The 20,079-nt window shown below is 40.5% G+C and overlaps 1 protein-coding gene across 2 annotated transcripts in view; it reads right to left on the bottom strand.

The window, feature by feature from the left end:
• The window catches only part of ALPK2 (alpha kinase 2), a 112,272-nt gene extending 96,615 nt beyond the window's left edge, over window positions 1-15,657 (bottom strand). For both annotated transcript variants that reach the window (XM_081078041.1, XM_081078042.1), the window contains exon 1: window positions 15,323-15,657. The gene's annotated coding sequence lies outside the window, so the exon portion shown is untranslated. The remainder of the gene's footprint in view (window positions 1-15,322) is intronic.
• Between the last annotated feature and the right edge of the window lie 4,422 nt (window positions 15,658-20,079).

Below are 20,079 nucleotides of genomic sequence, written 5' to 3'. Positions count from 1 at the left end.
GCGACAATCAAAACTGTGTGCAGACACTGCCAATGTCCCCAGGGAGGTCAGCCCTGGTTGCAAACCACTAGCCCTCGTGGACCCCAGGGCAGCCAGAGGCCAGCCAGATCGACAGGGAAGCACTGTATGAGCCTACTCTTGGTGCCACATCTACTCAATTCTCTTTCTCTCCTCAAAGTCTTTTCATATTGAGCTCAAAAAGGATGTATGCCTATTTGCCTCCAAAAAGGGGAGTTGACTAAATGCAAAGGACTCTCCAGGTGGGAGGTATTCTGAAACTGGGACAGACAAGTGCCCCGGGAGGGCGATGATGGCTAGCATTTTCAAACAAGCATGCATTCATTGATACAAATTGACGTTTAACACCTGATTGGTCATCGGGTATAATATTTCATTTCTTTTAAACTACCTACTAAGTGGTTATGAATACCTCCTACATCTTACAGACAAGGAAGGTGGGGCTTAGAGAGGTTCAATGACTCCTTCAAGGTCATGCACACAGCTCAAGTGGCTGTGCAGGCTGACACCTTCAGGGTGCAAGGTGACCCCAGAGCAGCACTGTGCACAGCTCATGCGGATATGCAGCAGCTCCAAGAACCATTGTCTGAAGCCAGAGGACACTTCCCACCCCCTCCTCTGGGTACAGAGCCAGCACCAATCTGCCAAATCGAGCCTTTGTGGAGCTTCAAGCGTGGAAATCACATTTGTCTCTATCCAGTCGGGTCCCAGTTCTCCCTATTCCCGCACACCATGGAGCTCAGGAAAAGGAAAGCCCACACCACAGTAAGATACATTTTCCATGATCAGAGGAGGGGCACTTAGAAACTGCACATGGTGACTCCAGGGTAGCTGAGGGCCCTAAAACAGAAGCCCGAGCTAAGCTAAGTAGAAGAAGCTGGATCTAAATGGCCACAGCTGTATCCTAGAAGGGAAAACCCCTCTCCACAGGGGTATAACAGCCTCTTAGGCATTTAGAACCAATTCTTCTCATTTCTTTCCCACTATCTAGGTTGTTGCAGGTATCCAGAGGACCAGCTTGCCAGAGACAAGTTCCTGACAACAGTTCAAGGTTTCACCAACACTTGAAAACCTTCCGCTGAGTGGAAAGTGATTAAAGGAGAGGGATGGTAGGTAAACAATGTTTGAGGACTTTTGCTTCTGCTCAGGACTGGCTACGTAATTTGCTGGGCCTGGTTTAAGATGAAAATAAGGGGTTTCTTGTTCAAATATGATTAAGATACTTAAGATGGCAACAGTGGATCATGAAACAAAGCACTGGGACCCTTTTGGGCACAGGCCCTTGTGTGAAGGCACAGATTGTGGGCCTAGGAGGTCGGCCCTGCCTGGCAGACGCCTCCCTGGGAATATTTTGCCCACAAATGCCTGCTAGTGCTTCCCTCTGAGGCATCTCCCGCTGCGTCTGATATCCCCACAGCATTTCCTTAATCTCAAGATGTTCTGTTTACAAGTATGGTCAGTCCTTGAAAACCAAAAAGCCTTCCCAAACTGCCCCTATGTGAAACACCCAAGCTCTCTGAGTATCAGGGTTAAAAAAATTATAATTTAGGAGAGTATACTTCCCTTCCTCAGCACAGTGTATGCAGAAAGCAACTTTGTGCTTAGACCTGAGCATACGTAAAGGGTAGAAAAAACCGTAAGTTAAAGAAATTATTATGTTAACATTGAAAAAGAAGAGAACTGTCTGGGTGTGGGTCAGAGCGTATGCGCTGGCAGAGAAGTTTGAAGAGTTGCGGAGATATGTAGGAAAGACTGAGCCAGAGAGATTAAAAAGAGGATTTTAAGAAAGTTTGCTCTGTGATTATGAATTGGATCCTTTAGACATGCTTTAAAAAAGACTTGAATTGCGTTTCCAGTTATTTTTAGTTGTAGAACATTTTAAATGTAACTGAGTGAAGAGATTGGACCTCATGGAGGCCCTGTTCAACATGTGCTATATTTAAAAGCCTTCGTAGGCCCCTCTCGGTGTAGATGGTGAATTAGTTGCACAGAACAGGAAGAAAATTCATCTGCAAGATGGCAGATACACACCTCCATTCCAGTTTAAGTGTCAAGTACATTTGATGGTTGAGGAGTTGGAGGGCTCCAATTGGTATAAAAAGGCCAGATTTAACATGCATTTTTATTTGCTTAGAAGTCATAGGAATGCCTAATGGAGAAGTTGTTCTCAAGTACAGTAAAAGCAAAAATTATCTTAAAACAATAATTCAAAAGGACAACTTTTATGCTATCCATCTTGCACAAGAATGCTCAAAGAAAACTTGGTGAGTGTTGTGGAATTATTGTATGAACCAATGAATAAGCCAGAATGAATGTGGCTCCAACAGGATACAGAAAACCAAAAAAATGAACAGTGACATGCTGTCCTTTCACTGTTGAGGAAACGTGGGCCCACCCTTGCAAAACACGTGCAGAAAGAAGCTTTTCTATTAACACCAAAGTATTTACTCATCCATTTTAGAGGTTGGAACTGGTGATGAGAGCTGAACGGTGGACTTGATTTGAGATAAAAAGTTGGTATTTCTCAGAATTATAGAACAAATAATTTTAAGGCTTCAATGTAAGCATAAGACAGAAAGAATGGAATCTAAGTCCCATTTAAAATTTTGTTATGGTATTTCACAGCTAGAAGTACAGATTATATACACGAATTCATCTACTGTCTTTGAATCAATATAAAATATAGAACAAGGGTTGGTAAATGTATAAAAATGCGGTTTAAGAGAGAGAGAGAGAGAAAGGAAGAAAAGAAAAAGAAATAAAGACAAAGAAAGAGTCTTAGAATTAGAAGCATTCTCCAAATAAAGATATTTTGTGCGTTTATTGCCGGTCTGGTAAATTTCCCAAAGATGAGGAACATGTAGTTTACATATTTTGTATCCCCAGTTGGTATATTGATTTGGACACGGCACATAGTCAGGCTTTATTATCCAAGAAAAGCAGTGGACTAGAAGTCAGAATTTTTAGTCCTAACACTTCCAAAACTTATCATTTTTTGAACGGCACCATAGCATGGATGGTTAAGAGCTCTAGAGCCAATTCCCTGGGTCCAAATTCTGACTCCACTCCTTCCTAGCTCAATAAGCACATCACAACCTCTCTGTGCCTCTGTTTCCTCAACTGTAAAATGGAGGCATAATACTTGTACATACTTCATAAATTGTTGTGAAGATTAAATGAGTTATTCCACATAAAGCTCTTAGTACAGTGCCTGGAACAAAAGTAAGTGCTCAAAACAGTCTCAGAGACATAGAGGGAAAACTGAGGGTTGCTAGATAGGAGGGGGAGTGGGGATAAAGGGGAAGGTGAGGGGATTAGAAAGCACAATCGGTAACCATGTGATTGCCACGGGGATACGAAAGTCAATTTAGGGAACGTAATCAATAATGTTGTAAAGATGTTGTAGGGTACCTGATAGACATGTGTCCCATTTGGGAGACCACCGCAGGGATGATGTAGATGTCTGATCACTGCACTGTACACCTGAAGCTGAAGCTGAACAATAATGAATGTCGGCTATACTGTTATATATAATACATACATATACTTACAAGTAGCAGAGTGCAGCATTAGGAATAGAGACAGTGGAAATGTCATGGCTGTGTGCGATGTCAGAGGGATAGTGGATGGGCGGAGGGGGGTTGTCACTGTGTGAGGGATATAAATGATAAATGTCTAACTATTACATTCTTTTTTGCACCTGAAACTAATAACAAAAAATGAAGGGGAAAAAAAAGTAAGTGCTCAGTAAATATTAGCACTATTTTTTTTTAAGTGCAGCTTCAAGTTGGAGACACTAGCCCTTCTTACTTGTTGACTAGCAATGGTGCTGACATCTCTACAACACTTTTTTTTAACAACTTGAAATAGAGGTAATTCACAAACCATTCACCCATTTTAAAGTACACAATTCAATGGCTTTTGCTATATTCAGAGTTGTGCAACCATCACCACAATCAATTTTAGAACTTTCTCACCACCTCAGAAAGAAACATACACCCCTTAGCTTTCACCTCTCCATCTTCCCATCCCCACCTCCACACACACACACAGTTCTAGGCAACCATGACTCTACTTTCTGTCTCTATGGATCGGCCTACTCTGGACGTTTCATATAAATAGAATCATAATATGTGATTGTTTGTGACTACTGGTTCCTTTCTCTTCACATAAGGTGTCCAAGGTCTGTCCATGCTGTAGCATGTGTCACCCTTTAGTCCTTTTTATGGCTGATCTGTAACCCTTCCTAGGAAAGTTGTTTGGGACAGAGAGATGACTTCCCTGGCTCTCCACATCGCTAGGAGACTTACTCAGACAAGGGAGGTTGGAGGGCGGCGAGGGTGCAGAAAAGAAGATCTCATGGCTAGAAAACTCTCCTGACCAGCAAGCATCATAGGACTACAGACCAAACCCAGGTTTTGTCGCTTGCCAAGGACAAATCTATATACAGCTCTGCCATTTACCTGGTTGAGGTATTGAGCCTGTTTCCCCCTCTGTAGAAGGAGATAATGATAATGTTCTAAGAATTAGAATACTGTATGGACATGGCCTAAGAAGAATGTGTTACATAATTGGTTTTCAGGTTGGCAGTCATTAGACTTTAAGAAAAGATTTCACTTGTTTCAATTTCCTTTTCTGCTGTGGGTTACCACAATGATTTTTTTTTTAAGTGATATACCAATTAATGTCTAAAAATCTCTCCTGCTATAATATTCACCTGTAATAGTAATTTACAAGACACCTCCCATCCCCATTCCCAGGATCCACTGGTGGGAGAGGGAAGAAAGGACACATCAAGCTGTCAAGAGTTGGGGTGACACTGAGGACCTTATGTGTCATCTGTGACTCCTCCTCAGGTGACTGCTTCCTGACAGTGAGGTCCCACAGGTTACAACTGGTGTGACAAACACACCAGTTGAGTCACATAGCTGGTTCAGTGACCACAGGCCTGGGGGTGCTGACTCTAAAGGAAAAAACGGTTAAGTCAGGCTGTGGTTCATGTTTCATGACTCCTCCGGAGGTGCGAACCCTTGAAGACAGATTTATCGTGGTCTGTTAGAGATGGAGAGCCAATATTGAACTATTGATTAGCAGAGGGGACCCTGGTGGAATTCACTGACAACCTTGGAGAGAGAACATGTTAACTGGAAAGAACACAAGCCTTGTGTGGTTTTGTTTTTCACCTGTGTGGTCCAGGGCAAGTTGCTATCCTTACAAAAATGTTTACTTATACAGATCCTAAATGTATAGATTTGTATCCTTTAAAATACATACAAAGGTAAAGTCTCCCATAAACATTATCCCCCCATTTCAGCACTTTCCCAAAAGGAAGCATTTGCTGTCCTTTTCAGGCCCCTTTCTATCCATTTATATCTATCTATCTATCTATCTATCTATATTTATACATATTTAAAATATATTTTATATATTTAAATATATATTTTTAATTTTATATATATTTTAATATTGAAAATATGTAATTTTATAAATATATAAAATTTTGTTGTATGTATGGCATTAAATTGTATATACTTGCCATGCAGTTGGCAGTCTTACAAGGTCAGGCCAATCCATGAAGGGCTGCGTCATTTTAAAAACTGCTCAATGATATCAGTACAGAATGGGAATACCACACTCAATCTATCTGTCCTTGTGTCGATGACGTATACCTTGGCCAGAGTTTTTCAGGCTGACAAATGTGTCTCAGAAAACATTCTGGCACAGGCCTCCTTGGGGACTTAAGTGGTTCTCTAGACTAAATACCAAGAAACAGAATTGCTGGATAAAAGAGTAGTCAGTTATTACATGTAGTCAGCTTCTCCAAAATGGGCAGGGCCCTTAACAGAATAGCAAAAGGATGTGGTGATAAAGGGCCTGGTTCTTTGGTTCTGATCTTAGCTCTGCCACTTACTAGCTTAGCTTCTTTCTGCCTCAGTTTCTTCACCTGTAAAACTAAGATAATTGCAGTATCTGCTTCATTTCATTGGTAGAAAAATTGAGTATGGATAAAGCCTTCTGAATAGCATAGTAAGAACTATATAAGTATCAGCTGCTTTCAGGAGCTTTGGAGTTAACATCAACAAAATTACAAGAAAATCTTCATCTCAAATTGCGGGAGAACAGGTAAGAGGTAGAAGAGAATTCTTTGAATATTTAAAGCTCTCAAGTGATGCCGAGTTATATTTTGGCTAATCTGCCCCACACAGATAGCCGGTGGCATGGCTGCTGTCAGCAGGAAAGCTGCTGTCAATCGAAGGTGTCAGAGAAGAGCTCTTAGCCACACGCAGATAATGGGGAACCAGCTCTTCTGGAGCAGGTGTAAAAGCCAGCTGTCAGAATGCTTTCTCACTGGGGACAGGAAGGATTAGTTCTGATTACCCAGCTTAATCCAATGGGAGTTGGGTTCCTGAATTTGCCATCTGAGTTACTATAGATTTGGGTATCCCATCCACCGCCAATCAATACCATATTAGTCAGGGAAAAGTATCCTCCCCAAAGATGAGTTCGGGAAATTTCAAAGGGTGGGGAGGAGGGGGGCAGACCAGGCAGGGAGAGACAACTAACATGTTTTCAGTGCCTTCTATATGTCAGTCCCCAGACTGGGCACTTCATAGACATTATGATATTTAATCCTCACACTGAAAATACCAGGTAGGTATTCTTTCCCGTTTCACAGACAATGACTTGGAAGCTTACAGTAACTTTAAAGGGCTAATGTTAGAAACCTAACTCCTCATTGCCTACCAGTGGCAGGGCTGGGACAACAGTCCAGGAATGTTGGCACTCAGCATTGTGTTCTTTCTTAGGTATGATTTTAGGGCTGTATGTGAGAAATAGAAGCAAGAAAAAAAGCCCATGAAAAGATGCTCAACATCACTAGTCATTGTGAAAATGCAAATTAAACCACAACAATACAGCATTTCACACCCACTAGAATGGCTATAATAAAATAGACAGCCAAATGTGGGCAACGATATGGGAAAAAAACAACCCTCAAACATGGCTGGTGGAAATGTAAAATAGCACATGCATTTTGGAAAATAGTTCGGCAGCTTCTTAAGAAGTTAAACATAAGTTTACCAAAAGACCCAGAAATTCCATTCCTAAGTATCTATCTACTCAAGAGAAATGAAAACATAACCACACATAGACTTGCACACAAATGTTCTTAGCAGCGTTATTCATAGTTACCAAAAATTGACAATAACCTAAATGTCCATTGGAAATAACCTAAATGTCCAGCTAGTGAATAGACAGACAAAATGGCAGAGCCCTACAATGGAACACCATGAAACAATGAAAAGAAACAAACTACGATTCATGGTGCAACGTGGATGAACTTCAAAACCATTGTCATTATGCTCCGTGAAAGAAGCCAGACACAAGAGACCACATCACATATTGTATGATTCCACTTCTAAGAAATGTCCAAAGGAAACTATAGAAACTAGAAGTAGATTGTTGGTTCCTGGAAATGGAGGCAGTAGAGAGAACACTAATTAACAATAAATGTGCATGAGGGATCTTTTGAGGGTGGTGGAAATGCTCTAAAAATGATCTACGCAATGGTTGTGCACCTTGATCAATTTACAAAAAACACCATTGAACACTTAGAAGGGATGAATTATATAGTATGCAAAATATGCCTCAATGAAGTTAGCTTTTAAAATAGAGGAAAGAGACAAACATTTAATAAGCACCTACTACCATGTTTCCCCAAAAATAAGACCTAACCGGACCATCAGTTCTAATGCGTCTTTTGGAGCAAAAATTAATATAAAACCCGGTCTTATTTTAATATAAGACCAGGTATAATATAATATATATAATATAATATATAATATAATATAATATAATATAACAACATAACATAATATAATATAACATAAAACACTGGGTCTTACATCAATTTTTGCTCCAAAGACACATTAGAACTAATGGTCCAGCTAGGTCTTATTTTCGGGGAAACACAATATGTATATTGCAGCATTGCTTGTGACAGCAAAAGATTGGAAGTAACCTAAATGTCCATCAGTTGGACTCTAGTTACAGTGCATCTATACAATGAAACTTTTTTTTTGGGGGGGGTCGTAACCACATTTTTTAAAATTAAAGTTTATTGGGGTAATAATTGTTAGTAAAGTTACATAGGTTTCAGGTATACAATTCTGTAATACGTCATCTATATATCACATTGTGTGCTCACCACCCAGAGTCAGTTCTCCTTCCATCACCATAGATTTGATCCCCCTTACCCTCATCTACCACCGCATCTCCCTAACCCTCTGGTAACCACTAAACTGTTGTCTGTGTCTATGAGTTTTTGTTTCTTCATTCGTTTGTCTTGTTCTTTTGTTGTTTTCAGTGTTATATCCCACATATCAGTGAAATCATATGGTTCTGAACTTTTTCTGTCTGACTTATTTTGCTTAGCATAATAATCTCAAAATTCATCCATGTTGTTGCAAATGGCAGTATTTCATCTTTTCTTACCGCCAAATAGTATTCCATTGTGTATATATACCACAGCTTCTTTGTCCATTCATCTATCGAAGGACTCTTTGGTTGTTTCCATGTCTTGGCCACCATAAACAAAGCTGCAATGAACATCGGAGCACATATATTTTTACGGATAAATGTTTTCAGATTTTTTGGGTAGATACCCAGGACAGAGATTGCTGGTGATGTGGTAATTCTATTACTAATTTTTTTGAGGAACCTCCACACTGCCTTCCATAGCAGCTGCACCAGTCTGCATTCCCACCAACAGTGTAGGAGGGTTCCTTTTTCAGTGGAATTTTTTTTTTTACTTTTAATAGCAATGGGCATTTAAAAAGAATAAGGCAGTTTCTGTATGCACTGATATGGAACAATCTCCAAGATACAACATGGTTAGTGAAATAAGCAAAGTATAGAAGAGAGTATAGAGTAAGCTATCACTTGTATGAACAGAGAAGAGCTATTCTAATATAATTATTCATATTCATAACAATTTTAAAACCACACTAGAAACTGGTAACCTGATTGCTCCCAGGCCCAAGTGTCTTAGGAAAGCTGGGGATGCTAAGCTGAGGACAGTGATTGTCTCTGCATATCCTCTGGGACATTTTTAATTTATAAACGTTACCCAATAAACAAGTGCCATTTAACTTTTAAATATTAATAGTAAGCAACTCCCTGTGCCCAGCAGTATGCCTGACACATAGATGCTGGGAACTCTTAACACTGAGCTGTAGCTGCTACTCTGCTCTTGGGATTTTTGAACTTTTTCTTTTTAATGTAGAAAAGAGCGTCTTGTATTGATATTTCTTTCCCTTGCTACTTAAAATCGGTGGCAGCTTCCAAATTTTTAAGGGAGGGTTAAAAAAAAAAAAAATAGCTCAAGAGCCGGCCCGGTGGCTCAGGTGGTTAGAGCTCCATGTTCCTAACTCCAAAGGCTGCCGGTTCGATTCCCACATGGGTCAGTGGGCTCTCAACCACAAGGTTGCCAGTTCAATTCCCCGCAAGGGATGGTGGGCAGCGCCCCCTGCAACAAAAATTGAACACAGCACCTTGAGCTGAGCTGCCACTGAGCTCCCGGATGGCTCAGTTGGTTGGAGAGCGTCCTCTCAACCACAAGGTTGCTGGTTTGACTCCTGCAAGGGATGGTGGGCTGCACCCCCTGCAACTAGCAACGGCAACTGGACCTGGAGCTAAGCTGCACCCTCCATAACCAAGATTGAAAGGACAACAACTTGACTTGGAAAAACTTCCTGGAAGTACATACTGTTCCCCAATAAAGTCCTGTTCCCCTTCCCCAATAAAATCTTAAAAAAAAAAAAATAGCTCAAGGTTAAATGAAACAGGGTAGGGAATTTTGCACCTCCTCTGATTTTACAATTGACAAATGCCCCTGAAACACAGCAAGGTAAGGGACTTTTCCAAAGTCACACGGCTGGTTAGTAGCAGAGTCCATGATTCTTTTTTTTTTCTTTTTTTTCAGTGTCCATGATTCTTGATTCTGATTTTCAACTTACTGTGTCGACAGGACACCTTCCTCTGCCTATTTCATCCTTGTGCTCTCTCAGGGTAAAGACGGGCAAGAGAGGAAAGACCATGATGCTATAAACTTACAGAGCATGACAGTGTTGTTAATGAGCCCAACTTCTGTGAATTAATTGGTAAAAGCCCTGTGTATGAGGTTGAACGTCGTGGGCTGAGAGCTGTGTCCAATCCAGGTCTGCGTCTCCAGGGTCGTCACCAACCCTATCTTGGTTTCCTCCTCCTCTCTCCTCCACATTCTCCCAGGCTCTCTGTGTTTTCATACTCCCTTCCCCTGGTGGCAAAACTGGAAGCCAAATCTTTGGACAATGTTTATTTTCAATTGCACCAAGAGGTGTGGAGTTTCCCTGTGGAATTTCAGGCATCAGCCAGTTTAGGGGAGGACCTGGGAAAAGTTCTGTCCCACTCCCTGCCCTGGAGGGGCAGAATAAGAACTGAGCCTGGATTCATTATGCTGAGCAAACCACCTCTCAGTAAGCCTGCTTAAAGAAAGTGAGCTATAGGGGACCAGGGAGATAGTTCTGTGAGAGTTATCAGTCTGACCACCTTCTACCATCATCCTCCAACCCAGCCAGTCAGAGGGTCTCGGGAGAAAATTTTTACTTTTGCCTCCACTTGCCCTGTTTTCTGAATAATTTTTTTATCGTTCTTTAATCTTTTTTTAGTAAAGTGTGCTTTAGAGATAAGGAGCACCACACCCAATAATAAGCACCTGGCGGGGTAGGAGGGCATACTGTATCCAAGGGATTGGACCATTCAAACACAGGACTATTCTGTGGGAGAATATTTTAACTTGCCTGGGCAGGAGTTTAAAGCAAGCCCATCCTAACTCTTTCAAGTATGAAGTTACCCATGGCTAACCTTATGACTCAGGAAAGAGATGGTAAGAATTTAGAGACCTTTCTCCAAAATATCCCAAAGCTCCTGAAGTGACCATTTTGCACGTCCTCCTAACGCCACTCCACACCTCTCCTGTGGTTCAACAACCCTAGTGCTGAGTGGACTAGACCTTGCCCTTCCTGCTTTGTGGGAACTGATTGGTCTAAAGGATCAAGTACTCCTCCGTGACGGGGTGATCCAATCAGTGCAAAGCTTATATCTTTCACCCTAAACCCAAAAGCATGTGGGCCCCAGGCGAGGCTGCTAACCATTTGAGACTGTGAGAAAGCCAACCTGAAGTTGAAACCAAAGCACCCGAGAAGAGTAGAGTCTCTAGAAATGAAAAGAACTAGAGCCAGGAGTCCTGACCAAACTCCTGGACTTTTCAGTTGTGGGAGCAATAAATTCCTGCTACTGTTTACACTAGTTTGAGCTGATTTTTTATTGTTACTTCTAGAAAGCATACTACAGCATTCATGCCTTCTCCTCCCTGGTCCATGGTGCCTGAAAGTCCTACCATTGGCCCTCCGTTCCAGATCTCTCTGTCGGATATGCCTTCACCAAGCTATAGACAGAAATAAAGGATTTAAGATTAGATGGCTTCATTAAAGACTGCTTCTCCAAGGAAGTTCTGGGGACAACTGTAGCAAGCGTAGCCTAACCAAATGAATTTCTGATTTCGATTCACATCCTGTCTCTTTCTGCCATCCATGTTTTGTTTCGTTGTTTCCTTTATAGAAAAAGACCAACTTCCATCTCTATGTGTTCAAATCCCACCAGTTTTCAAACCCCAGCTCAAGTGCTAGTTTGTCTTTCTTGCCTCCCCTGATAGCCTCAGCTGGAAAAACAGCCCCCTCCCAAATGACTGACTGTGTACCTCAGTATGCCCTCCCCACACTCAGTATTCCCCACAGACATGCTCTGCTGTAAGCTGTTTGCCCACAGGACACCGGATGGATTTATCTTTTGTCCTCTCCACAGCTCTAGCATATTGTGGCTGGGCCTTCTACATCTTTGAGAAGTAGGCAAGTTTAGTGATTGGAAAGAACAAGCACAATAGGTTTTCTTCAGGAATTACAATCCAAAGAAATGGCTAAAGCAGTGGTTCTCAGGAGTGTGGTCCCTGGACCACAGAATCAGCATCACCTGGGAACTTGTCAGAAATGCAAATTCTTGGGACTTTCAGAATCAGAAACTCTGTGGGAGGGTGGGACCCAGTCACCTGTGTTTTAACAAGCTCTCTAGATTCTGTTGCACTGTTTACAGTTTGAGAACCACTGGACTAGAGGAAGGTCTAAAACTACCGACTGAGGAGGGAATGCATCTGGTTTCCTAAGAGCAGGAATGAAGACCAAGTGAAGATCAAGGTGAGTTATGTGATCCTGGATGTGCTGGTAGCAGCCACGAAGGAGATGGCTTTGGGAGGTGTAAGGTGCTATGTACTCAGAAGGGAAGTATTCACCACTGTTGTCTCTTCAACCTGTGTCTGTCTTTTTGATCTCATGTCCAAAGTCTCCAGGTCATTTGGGGCCATCCCAGGTGGGTATGCATTGGCCAAAACCTCAAGGAGGACTCCAAACATTTTTAATTGTTCTTTTCTGTCATGTAAGTCATGCATATATTCTTTCAATTTTTCCAACCCTAAGATGACATGATCACTTTCTCCCAAGTGTCTTTACATATCTGAATTTCCAGGTTACCTTTTTTGGCAGAATGAAACCCAGAATAACAGGATTCCTTAGGAACCCATCATTAGCTCAAGCAAAGAATTTATCAAGATGCTCTAACGTGCCTGGGCAAAAGCTGTGGGGCATCTCGGTAAAGACAACAAAGGCAATCAATAATAAAGACGCTCATCAGATTCTTCAGAGCTGTCGCATGAGGCGAGCTTGGTATTCTTGCCTGCTACATCCCTCTGTGGCTGACTCGCCCTCACCCCAGAGCAAGGGAGCACAATGACCTCGAACTTCCAGCCACCACTCCTGAGATGACACTTAGCTGCTGTCTCTGCTCAGCCACCCAATGGCTAGTCCACTTCAGAGCATTCTCACTCCACTCACTCAGTGCCTGTGTCTACACAGAAAGGGAATCAAGGCAAAGCTCAACTCTACTCTTTGAGGAAAGGCTGGGCTTGTGCCTTAGTTTTCGTAGTAATCACAGACATCATCTTGTACGCAGAAATTCACCTTTACCTTCCATTCCGATGGATTCCTGAAAACTCATATTTAAATATAGTACTGATATATACTACTGAAAATACTAACAAGCATTACCAAGCAATGTTAATAAATCTCTACCTCTCTTTTTGCATAATAAATATATCATCAACCACGTTCAGACAAAAGTAGTTTTTCTTATGTATTGTAGATGCATTCTAAAATATATTTAAAATTTTTTCCTCTCAAACACATTGTTTTCAAGTACAGTATTTTTCTCAAAAAATCTAATTCTCTATGTTATTTTTGTTTAATCATTGCACTGATGTCAAAAATGTGTACTTTCTATTACTTTATAGTTTATATTATGAAAGCATTCTGAAATTTTGGGGGGGTGGACAGAGAGAGAGAGATTTTTACTTAGCCATAGCCAAGGGGAAGAACTAGTCTAGTGGAGAAGCTACAATGTGACAGATACTTTAGGGGCGTTTACTCATCGAATCCCCCATGAACCCTGTCAAAGTTGATGTTACCTTTCTTTTACAGATGAGAACACCTGGAATTCAGACAAGCTGAGAAATTGTGCTACAGTCACTGCGTCTCCCCATTTCCACCCAGAGTAGGACATTCGATTGCATCCTCCTTGCATAGGCTGATATCTACATGTAAGTGCACTCTCAAAAACGAATTAAATGGGGGTTGGGAGGATCTTTGCAGGTGATGAAAATAGGAACTTGACCATACCTAAAAATCTTTCCCAAACTGTGATTGGATGTTTTGCAAAAATGTCAAAAAGGCAATGTAATTTGGGAGCTGAAATACCGGGGGTACCAAAAAAAAAAAATGTATACAAGTAGATATTTTGGTCAACGTTGCTCAAGCAGTAGTTCGCCGTAATCAGAAGTGTCTGGACGCTGATGGTAACCACTTTGAGCACCTCTTGTAATTGCAGAAATCAAACTTGACTTATATTCATCTTTTGTTATTGGTATATATTGAGTATTACAGTTTTAATAGTTTTCCCTTCTTAAAATGTGTATACATTTCTTGCACCCTCTGTACAATTAGTTTGTTTTAAATCCAGAACATGTTTTTTAACTGTTAGTGCCCTTGAATACAGGATTTGACAATTTGTTGATTCAAAAGCTAGCCTACAACATTCTGGGTTTCAGTTCAGAAGCCTCATAGCAAAGAATCTCATTCAATTTACCCTTAGTTGGTCTACTATTATAAAACATCTCCTACCACTCCTGGTTAATCAATCTTCAAAAATGAAGGCAATCCTAACTTAAGGAAAAGGTTGTGGAAAGGAAATAATTACAGCAGAAGCAGCTTTAAATGCTGTTCTTGCTTTTATCTATTTTTAAATGATTGCCAGATGTCTGTAACTGATACCCTTAATAAGTGGTTTTAAAGTTTGGATGTGTTTATCAAAATGTAACGTGACAGTGGTGCCATTTTATTAATGGAGTTTTTGGGGTAGACTTTTTGCCTTAATTTTTTTAACAATCTGTGTAACAATTAGAGTACAACATCATGCCTCTATAGTTAACAATACTGTATTGTACACTTAAAAATTTTATTACGAGGGTATATCTCATGTTAAGTGTTCTTACCACAATTTTTTAAAAAAGGACAGAAGATCTATTTTAATGACTTGATGAGTGTTTGCAGCAGCCATTTTGAAATGCCTGATAGCTTTTTAGCAACTTGCATTCCTGTTGTCAGACAGGATACTGCTGTGTCCACTCAGAAAGTGAGGGCTTTCAATCATCCAGATAATCCAAGTAAAAGGAATAACTTTTGACTAAAATACTCCACTATTTCAGACAAAAGGATCTGAGGCCTCAGTTACCCGTATGGTTACCTCAAGTTTCCAAGTAACTTTGCAAAGCCTGTACAAATCACTCCTTTGAGTCATCCTATACATGTGTTTTTTCTCATTGTTGAGACAGTCATGATGCGGAAGAATCTTTTACAATTACTGTCAAGCCAAAATAAGCAGAAAAAAAAGAAAACATTTTTCCAAGAGGGTCACCTAAGCTGAAAATGAGAATTTGGCCACTTTAAAACCCTATATACCCAAATGTACCATATAGCCCCTCCTTTCCTTCTGCTCAGTTTCATAAGAAAACAATCTGCTTTGCTCCCTACTGTAGAAAATGTAAACAACTACATATTTAAAGCACAGCTATTCCTTATTTAAAAACCAAAGTCCAAATACTTACTTTTCGGTACTTTTTGTCCCAGAGACGTGCTAGGAGAGCTGGCTCGGCTGTGGGCTCCCCAGGCTGTGTGCGAAGCATTGACTGGGTGCCCCTGAGCCCAGGGCTGGGGATTCAGAGAAGCTACAGGACTCAGGGTCTTTTCCACGAAGGGGTCAAAACACACTGGGGTCTGTTTCCAGAAAAGCTCCTATCTTCCTAAGAGGGAAAATTCCGTGCCCAGGGAAGTTCTGGAAGAAGAGCATTTTTCCCTGCCCTTGGATGAACTAGGTCATTGCTGAAGCTGGAGAATATTTTTTAGCATCACTGTGATGAAACTTGAGGGCTGTTTCTGCAGTAGGTGCGACACTTGTTGACGCTGGCACAGGGGCCTGGTGAAATGCAGCCCCAGTGAGCTGATGAAACCCAGACAAGCTGTCACTGATGTCTCGGGAGACCAAGCAGCATTTCGCAAAGTCCCTGCAGGACCTCAGGTTTAGTTGCTCGCCTCTAGAAAAGTCTTGCTGCCTGGTAAGGTGGTTAAGGCTGGGATAACACCAACAGTTCTTCTACCAAGGGTATCAGCATCTGAAGTATGCATAGGAAACCTGTGAGGGTGTGGAGGGGAGGCGAAAAGAATCACACGTATGTTGTTTGTTTAGAACTGGTATTACACAGTCATTCTCTGAAGTTCTCTGAGAAAAGCAGAAACCAAAGCAAGGCAGGATCCACCCTCCCCACTCCTCCTCCAACAGTCATTCTGTTCTCTCTCTCCCCACATACATGCTCTCTCTCCCTATGGTGACTACAGTAATAAGAAGAGAATAGAAAGAGAAGAAACCTACAGAAGTAATACCAAGGACCCCTGTGCCTTCAGACTCTCAGGAGTTGTTCCTGTTGACAAAGTAGATTTTGTATTGTGGGCATTTCTTTTCTTGAATTTTGTTGAAGTTATCATTCTGTAATGACTTTGCCTCTCTACGAAAGTATTTGAATGTACCACACCTGGAAACTGACAGCTTAGAAAGAAGCTTCTTATGAAACTGACGGAGAAGGCTAAATTTAGCAGCCCTGAGTGGGTGACATTGAAAGGGACATAACTAAATAGTCCCTCTGTCCTGAGCACGACAGCCCTCAAAAGCATGTTGTTTTTACACAGCACGGTGGGTGCATCACAAGACCTTCCTTGGTGGAATGAAAATTTTCACAAGACAAAAAAAAAAATCATCTAAACTTATTTAATATCAAGAAGTGTGTGGCTGGTGTGTGCTTTTTTTCAGTTTTGTCTTCATCTGAGAAGAAAGATACTGAAAGTTGAGAGACTCTAAAAGAATGATGGTCTCTTTGGGAACACAGCCGTGAAATGCAACAGAATGCAGAAATTACCAAACCTTGGTGACCGTGGGTATCAGTTGGTATTATCATAGCTGGATCCTTTTCAGAGGGTCTTTCCAGATAAGAGGTGCTAACTTGAAGATGAGAGTGAAGAGAGGAAGAAGGTGACGTGATAAAAAATAAACAAACGGTATCGCACCGCAGCAGGATAGGGCAAAGCCAAAAAGGAAACCAACATCCCCAATGCAGTAAGTAAATGAAATGTGGTCTTGAAAGATGAGTTACCTGGGAGTTCCTAAATGGAGAAGTTGACATTCATTATGGAACTTAATTTCGTTCCTCGCAAACAATTTGCAAGATGAACTCCGTCAACTCCTAGCACTCGTCTCCTAGTAAAATAAAGTTAAGGAGCAGAGGACTGTATATATACGTGAAGAACCCTCTTAAGAAACTCACGGAGATGGCTAAAATTAGCAGCTCTGAGTGGGTGACTTTGAAAGGGATGTAACTGTAAATATTCACTCTGTCCTGAGCACTGTAGCCCTCAAAGCACATTGTTTTTACACAGCATAGTGCATGCAACAACTAGACCTTCCTTAATGGAATACAAATTTTCACAAGACAAAAAAATTATCTAAACTTATTAAATATCCGAAGTGTATGGTTGGTGTGTTCTGCAGATATGGATTTCCCTGTATTTCTCATTAGCCTGCAGCCATAATGCTTTTGTTTTAATCTTAGGTTTGGGGAAATGAGCCTGGGAGAAAATCGGAAACAGAGATCTTTGGATTTAACTCAATTAGAACAGGGCACTGTTCTGAATTTTCCTTGATTATTCAAAGGGGGGGATAGAAGGAGGTAAAAGAAGGGAAGTTGGAGAGAAAAAGGAGGGCATATATTTGGGTCCCTCTAATAGCACTAAAAAATGTATGAGTTTGTGATTAAAAGTAAAGACCTAAAAAATGTTTAGGTTTTTCCCAGTAAGTAGTATGAAATATAAGAAAATAGGTTTACGCAATCTCTTTTTCTGAAGCTAAGGGAGAAGAAAAAAAAAAAAAGAAACTTCATGGTGAAGAGATTTTCCTCTAAGACGCAGAATTGAAAATGTATGTTTGTATCAGATGTTTTGTGATCGCTTCTCTGAAAGGCTTTTTGGGCTTTGCTGTTCTCTTGAATGAATGGGTACTACTCGATTCACAGGCCACTCTAGGCTTACAGAGGACTGGCATCCAGTCAGTTCCCCACTAATCTGAATATTTAAAGAAAATTCATTAGGTTCTTAAGCTGCTCTTTGGTCCCATAACTTGGGCTTGGATGGATACGTGAGGGGTTTATCCGTTCATTTTATACCTCCTGGCACAGAAGGTCCTCGAACATTCTTCTCTAATGGTACAAGTGATGAATGCCCGTTCCCGGGTAGAGCACATTCTTGGCTGCAGCTTGGTACCAATCACATGTCAGGTCAGATCAGATTTTCTGCCAGGGTCCTTGGGCCAAGCTGGAACCAAGCAGGTCACTCCTGCTGCAGGGAACGGTCAACGTTGGGGGGTCCCCCCCCCAAGACTGAGAGAATAACTCGCTCTCCCTCTCAACAATCCATCTTCATCCAGGTTCTTGTATTTTTTGCACTCTGTGTGGTACTTCACTCTGTGGACGTGATCCGAATCAGGCATTTGCAACCTTCATTCAGTTCCCTCTCTATTTTAAAAGGCTGGCAGTCACTCAAATAGGTCAACTCAAAAGGCAATTTTCCCCTCTTTGGCACAGTTGCGAAAGAAATATTAATATGAATACAGCTCTGTTCTTTCATGGTGTTTTTCATCCCAGGTAACAGATGTCTATAAATTTCTTCATGAGAAAAAAATTGAAAAGACAATTCATTTGAAAAAAGGGCCAGTGAACTTATAAAATAATATTTAACACCACTAATAATCTAAAAGATGTACATTAAAATACCAATTTTGCTTGTCAGGTTGGCAAAAACATTTTCAGTGATAGCATTTGGTGCCAAGATACTCTGTCAATGAGGTGGGCGGGCTCTTACCTGCTGGTGGAAACATTAGGCAGTACAACTGCTAGAGTTTTGTTTGGCAATATATTTCAAAACCTTAAAATATTCATAACCTTTGACTCACTAATGTCACTTTGAACATCCTGTCCTTAGATAAGATCCATGTGCCCAGAGATTTATTTGCAAGAATGTTTCACATAATTATTTATTAAAATAAAATATATAAGCAATCTAAATATCTATTATAACCCTGGCTACATAAAGTATAACAAATTCCAGTGATAGAATAGTATGTAGGCTTTCCTCAAGAATTCTATTATAATTGAGAAGTGGAATTCTATTATAATTGTTAAGTGGGAAAAAAAAGGACAGAAATGAAAACTGTTATGTATGAACATGCATAAAGGGGAAATAGAAGGAGAAGGAAATACACCAAAATAGTGGCTATCTGTAGATGGTGGGAGATTTGAAATAAAAATATTAAACACTTTCAGAAATTAGTATGAAATTTTCAGTAATAAGTATGCATTGCTTTTATAATCAGGAGAAAATCCTTTAAAATTTTTTTGATCAACTTTGTTATTTGAGTGTTTTCCTTTTGCGCATGTAAAAGCACTATATATAATTTGCTGCAAATGGGTTCAGTTTTCCAGTTTGTGGTTTGCCCTTTTATTTGTGAAGTCTTAAAATACAGAAGTTACACATTTTTATTTAATAGAAACTCTCTCAGTGGGAGGGGGTTTCTTTAATAGGTACAGAGTTTCAGTTTTGCAAGATGAAAACGTTCTGGAAATCTGTTCACAACAATGTATACATATAACACTACTAAACTACCCCAGTTAAGAAGAGTTAACATGGCACATTTTATGTTATTTTTTACCACAATTTTTTTAAAACTATCTTTTCCTTTTGTTTTATTTTTCCTTTGTGTATAAAGCCCTCGTCCCTCCATGTCCTTATCCACTACCCCATATTACTACAAGGCAGAACAGAGACTAAAGTTGGGTTTAAATCAAGCTCTTTTCTCTCTTTTTCATGTCACTTGGTCTGTGCAAACATGCTTGATCATTTAATGCCTTTTTCCTTCTGAGAACCCAGATACCTAAGGTTCTCAGTTTCCTTGCTGCTTTAGGGGCTTCTGCTCTTTGCAATTAGGAGAGTGATACAGGTATAACAGATAGGATTTTGGTCCGAAGACTCTAGACTTTTTCCCCCATTAAAAATAGAATGAAAGACTTAGGACTTTCAGCTATAAGTGAATGAGGAAGCTAGAAAGTCTTCTCTCCCCAAAACAACTATAAAGATGGACAATATAGACAAACAGCCATTTTAATGTTCCTGAAATAAAGCAAAGGCATGCAACAATTTGAGAAGCATTTATGGTTTAAAAACCTCTCAGCGACAGATACTAACAATGAGTGTCTATGGCATTCTT

This window comes from Rhinolophus hipposideros (assembly GCF_964194185.1).
Source record: "Rhinolophus hipposideros genome assembly, chromosome: 17".
In the NCBI taxonomy this organism is placed as follows: domain Eukaryota; kingdom Metazoa; phylum Chordata; class Mammalia; order Chiroptera; family Rhinolophidae; genus Rhinolophus; species Rhinolophus hipposideros.
This window is presented reverse-complemented; position numbering and strand designations above follow the sequence as displayed.